Source organism: Herpailurus yagouaroundi, unplaced genomic scaffold, assembly GCF_014898765.1.
Source record: "Herpailurus yagouaroundi ecotype Mexico unplaced genomic scaffold, PumYag 139, whole genome shotgun sequence".
Taxonomy (NCBI): Eukaryota; Metazoa; Chordata; class Mammalia; order Carnivora; family Felidae; genus Herpailurus; species Herpailurus yagouaroundi.
The window spans coordinates 16,615,484-16,621,746 of NW_024412394.1; the positions used below are offsets into that span (position 1 = coordinate 16,615,484).

At 38.6% G+C, this 6,263-nt stretch overlaps 1 pseudogene; it reads left to right on the plus strand.

The window, feature by feature from the left end:
- The first annotated feature begins 819 nt into the window (after positions 1–819).
- LOC121029251 (ornithine decarboxylase-like) lies at positions 820–2,257 on the plus strand (annotated as a pseudogene).
- The last annotated feature ends 4,006 nt before the right edge of the window (positions 2,258–6,263 follow it).

Sequence of the window (6,263 nt, forward strand, 5' to 3'; positions counted from 1 at the left end):
GATACTCTGCCAGGCTCTAGCATTATAGGCTGTTGAACTGACCCTGTATATTCATGGAAATCAGAATTCCAATTAATAGGACAGTTGTTATTTTTCTAAGAGTCAATAGTACTGCAGATATTGGGCTCAGTTTGGTTGGTTGGTTAGCAGGGAAGTAGAATGGAAGAGAAATGGGGGAAATAGATGATTTGGAAAAGAGGATTTGCATGGGAGAATCTGTTTCAGAAACCCCAATCCCTGAAATGCAGACTGACTTCCGTGCATGTTTCCACAACACTAAGCACTGTGACCTGAATTATTTTTTTAATATATATTGGAGGAGAAGGCAACATTTATATGCCTAATATAGTAATAGGCACTCCTGGAGGAGTTTATTTTTGTATAATAATAAAAAAATGATATAGGGTCCACAAAAATCTTTAAAATGTCAACATTATATAAAATGTAAAATCCATAATGCAATGTGCTTCAGATTAGCTGGAAAAACAATACAGCCTATTTTTACAGCTAGGCTTCATTTCCTGTATGCATCAGTTATGCTGGCTCTGTTCCAAGGGAACAGGTAAGTGCCCTCAACCTCTATGGTGCGACCCTCTGCCAGAGCTCAGGGGCCACCTGGGTCTGGCATTCCCCCCAGGGAGGGAGCAAGGTGGTAGGCTGGGGTGGGGGGAGCTGTCCTTTGCACTAGGGGCCATGAGCCAGCCCATGGCACCTGTGTGCTCTAAGACAGCAAATTCTGTGTTTATTAGAACATCACCACTGCTGCACCAAGAGCACACGCATCTTCGGGGGGACTTGGAATTCCCAAGAATGGCCTTTGAGAAATGCTGGCAATAATTTCTTTAAATTCCATCTCTTAGTTTTCCATGGAAACATCAAGAAACCATGAGCAACTCTAGTAATGCAGTTTACCTGCCATTTCCTCCATGAAGGCCTTACTGCCAAGGACATGTTGGACCAAAAAATTAATGAAGTTTTGTCTTATAATGATAAGGATGCCTTCTATGTCGCAGACCGGGGAGACTTTCCAAAGAAACATCAGAGATGCTTAAAAGCTCGTCCTTGGATCACCCCCTTTTATGCAGTCAAATGCAATGATAATAGAACCACAGTGAAGACGCTCCTTGCCAGAGGGACAGGATTTGATTGAGCCAGCAAGACTGAAGTACAATTGGTACAGAGTCTCCAGGTGCCTCTAGAGAGGATTATCTACGCAAATCCAAACAAGTGTCTCAGATTAAGTATTCTGTCAATAATGGGAGTCCAGATGATGATAGTGAAGTCAAATTGAGGGAAGGTGCCAGGGCACATCCAAAGGCAACGTTAGTGTTGCAGATTGCCACTGATGATTCCAAAGCAGTCTGTTGCCTCGGTGTTAAATCTGATGCCACACTCAAAACCAGCAGGCTCCTTTTGGGGCAAAAGAGCTCCACATTGATGTCATCAGTGTCAGCTTCCATATGGAAGTGGCTGTACTGATCCTGAGACCTTCATGCAGACCATCTCTGATACCCGCTATGTCTTTGACATGGGAGCTGAGGTTGGTTTCAACATGTTTCTGCTTGATATTGGTGGTGGCTTTCCTGGATCTGAAGATGTAAAGCTTAAATTTGAAGATATCACCAGTGTTATCAACCCAGCACTGAACAAGTATTTGCCGTCAGACTCAGGAGTGAGAATCATAGCTGAGCCCAGCAGACGTTATGTTGCATCAGCTTTCATGATCACGGTTAATACCATTGTCAAAAAACTCATATTAAAGGAATAGACATGCTCTGATGATGAGATGAGTCGAGTGAACAAATCTCTATGTATTACATGAATGATGGGGTATATGGATCATTTAATTGCATTCTTATGATCATGCACACATGAAGCCCCTTATGCAGAGAGACCCAAACCAGATGAGATGAGAAGTATTATTGAACCAGTGTATGGGGACCGACATGTAACAGCCTTGATGGCATTGTTGAGCATTGTCACTTGCCCAAGATGCATGCAGGCAAGTGGATGCTTTTTGAAAACATAGGTGCTTACACTGTTGCTGCTGCTTCTACTTTCAGTGGGTTCCAGAGGCCAACTATCTATGTGATGTTGACACCAACATGGCAACTGATACAACCATGACTTCCCACTAGAAGTACAAGAGCAGGATATCAGCACTCTACCTGTGTCCTGTGCTTGGGAGAGAGAGATGGAGCATTCTCCTGTTGCCTGTGCTTTACTTAGCATTAACAAGTACGTGCCACTCCTGTAACTGTTAGATGCAAGTTTAGCTTGAATTATGAGATTTGGGGGAACTGTTGAACTTAATCACTGCTATTTTTGCAATGCTTTGTAAGTAGGGTTGGCATGGATGCAGCAATAGAGAACTCTAGGAGATGGAGTCACTTATGTGTGTTCCTATGGAAACCATTTGGATATTTGTTTCATCTGGATTTTTATTCACTTGGCAAACATGCTACTAAAGAGTGCCTCCCAGCAGCTGAGCAAGCGTTTGTAGCTTGTACATTGGCAGAATGGGCCAAAAGCTTAGTGTTTTGACCTGTTTTAAAAATAAAGTACCTTGGGGAGCCTGAGTGGCTCAGTTGGTTAAGTGTCTGACTTGATTTTGATTCAGGTCATGATCTCACAGGTTGTCAGAGCACAACCTGCTTAGGATTCTCTCTCTCTCTCTCTCTCTCTCTCTCTCTCTCTGCCCCTTCCCCACTCACTTTTGCTTGCTCTCTCTCTCTCAAAAATAAATAAACATTTTTTAAATAAAACAATAAACTATCTTGAAATTAAAAAAAACTTAAAACAACAAATATATTCATGTACTCTTGCCTCCAAGTGTGAGATAAATACAAACTATCACTTCTGCTAAAAAAGAAAATAAAATATATTTCCAAATGAGTGAAGGCATAGTGAGGTCTTTAATGACACATCAGGTGACCACATGCCCCAGTGTGTCTGGGACAGCCTCAACTTACCCTTGTTCCCCAGCATAATTATACATAGAACTCCTTCCATTCTCTAATGTATTGTAGTTTGGACAATAAATTACATGCATGTCCTATAAAATAAGCCTTCTTTAAATGACTGTAGACATCAAAACTTCCCACAAAAGTACAATTTCGGCCCATTATCTTTACTCTTATGTAGTTTCCATGAATACATAAAATTCAATAAGATCTAACTTTATCCTCTCTCAGTGTAAGTCCTTATGAAGTTTTTATAGATTTAAATTATAACCATTTCACTTTTAAAAAACAGAAAAGACACAGTCGATGTGGAGAAATCAGGACACTTGTACATGATGGTGGGGATGAAAAAAAAAATGGTGGCACTGCTTTGGAAAATAGTCTGGCAATTCTTCAAGTAATTAAACAAACTTACCGCATGACCTAGTAATCCCATACCTAGGCATCTAGCCAAAAGAAATAAAAACATATTTCCACAAAAAAATAGCATCATATTCATAATTGCCAAAAGGAAACAATTCATCTACTGATAAGTAGATAAACAGAATGTGGTATATCCATACAATGGCATATTTTTCAGCCATAAGAAGGAACAAAGTACTGATTGATATGTGCTGAAACAGGGATAACCTTAAAAACATTATGCTAAATGAAAGAAACTAGTCTCAGAAGATCTGTTCTAGCATTCCACTCACATGAGATATCTAGAAAAGGCAAACCTAGAAAAGAAAGGAGATGAATGGCTACTTAGTGGTGGGGGTGTGATGGGAGATAGGGGAGTGGTAGATAAAGGGTTTGGGGGGTTTTTTTGAGGTAATGAAATGTTCTGAAGTTGTACAGTTTGCACACAACTGTGAATATAATAAAAGGCATTGAACGCTACACTTTAATGGGGAGTTGCACACTACTTAAATGATATATCAATAAAGCTGTTAAAAAGGAAAAGAATAAAAAATAGTACTATACGGAATGGCAACCACTCGTCACTGATAATAACAACCAATATTTATGGAGAATTCACTCCCTGGCAGACACTGTGTCTACTGTTTTATATTATCCACGAACCTTCACAAAAGATCTATGACATTCTGGAATTATACCCATTTTAAATATAAAACATTCCTTTTTAATTTTTTTAATGTTTATTTATTTTTGAGAGAGAGACAGACAGAGACTGAGTGAATGAGGGGCAGAGAGAGAGGCAGACATAGAATCTGTGCTGTCAGCACAGAGCCTAACATAGGGCTCGAATCCATGAATCATGAGATCATGACCTGAGCCGAAGTCAGATGTTTCACCAACTGAGCCACTCAGGCACTCCAGAATACAAAATGTTAAGTAAATTGCCCATGGTCACAAGAGTCCTGGAAGATGACAACGAATTTCCAAACCTTCAAAGCCTAAGCTTTTAGCCACACCCTGAACTGCCAACCATTCAAGCAAACTAAATGATACCACAGTGTGAGTAGCTTATCAGATCCGGTTCCCTCTGGACAGAGAAACATTCCAACTTCAGAGAAGTAGAGGACAGTTGGAGATGTGTAACTCCAAAGCTACACCTTAGTTCCGTCCTGCTTACCTACAGCCAGCCTTGTGATTACACCCTATGACATTACTGAACTTTGCCTCAGCTTGGAGCCTGCTTTTGAGCAGCAAGTACATGGAAATCACACCTTGTTTCCACATGTCAGAAAGAACTTAGAGCAGCAATGAGTTCAAAACCCAAATTGAGCTCTTAGATTTACTTCTCTGTTGCCATGGTCCTTCCATTACCAACTTAATCATCTTGCTTTTCTTGTTTGAGCTCCCTCTCATTTTCTCTTCCACTGGCCACCTGTTTCGGTTACATAGAAAACATTACAGTTTAGGTCTTCACTCTTGGCCTGGTCTTTGTATGCAGGATATATACATATATTTGGAAATATTTAGAGTATTTATTTGAAACAAATTTTAAAAAATGAATTAATACCTTCAGCCAACTTAAATGAAAATTAACAATGAAGCAAAAGATAAAGTATATAAATGACAAAATGGGTGGGTCTTTTCCTTAAATGACTTGAAAGAACTTAATCAAGACATTTATATTTACATAGTGTTAAAAGCTGGCTCTTTGTTCTTTGAGGAATAATACTGTATGCACATGATAAAAATTAGATCATGCAGGACAGATGATTTTTCAACAGTTAAAGCATCACTGATAGGTCAAAGGGTGTAAACAGAAATCTGAGAGAAGCAATGACACCTAACTCTGCGTGTCAGACTATTCCAGCACAGACCTCAATCCCTTTTGGATTTATTTCTCATATAAGATTCAATAAATGACAGGTTCAGGAACAAATGGAGAATCCAATGACTCTTTGTCTACCAGGAATCATTAACCAGCCAGAACATACTGGTACTCACTCTCCAAGAAGAATGTTTGTGTGTGTGAGTATGTATGAGTTGAAAAGAAAGTAAAGAGAAATAGAATCTTCTGATTCATTACCTGAATACTTTCACTGAACAGCCATATAAGGGCCTTTAAGATCTAAAGGATATAATAGTGCTTTGGATCTATCAGTGCTGTTCAACTATGCATATGGTGCTTCCTCCACCATGGAAAACTGATTAGCAGTTTCCTAAAATGTTCAACATAAATTTACCATACAACCCAATAATTCCACTCCTAGGTATCTAATGAAGAGAAATTAATACATTTGTGTGCATAAATACCTTTATTTATTGTCACGGCTGCATCACTTATAATAGCCAAAAAATGTAAACAACCTAAATGCTCATCCACTGGTGAGTGGATAAACAGAATTGGTATATCCATACAGTGGAATATTATTCACACATGAAAGGGAATGAAGAACTTATGTGCCTTGCAACATGGATGAACCTTGAAGACATGATGCTAAATGAAATAAACTAGTCACAAAAATACAACATATTGTATAATTCACTTATATAAAATGTCCAGAAAAGACAAAATCTGCAAAGACAGAAAACAGATTAGTGGCTGCCTAGGATGAGAGGCAAGAATAGCAAATAACAGCAAATAGCCATTAGTTGTTTTTGTTTGTTGGTTGGTTGGTTTGTATGTTTTTAGGGGAATGGGATTGCTCTAATATTAGATTGTAGTTATGAGTATAACAACTCTATGAATTTATTTTTGTATGTTTTTAGGGGAATGGAATTGCTCTAATATTAGATTGTGGTTATGAGTATTTACAACTCTATAAATATATTTTTAAAAAATCACTGAATTGTACACATAAGAGAATTGAATTATATGGTATGTAAATAATACCCCAATAA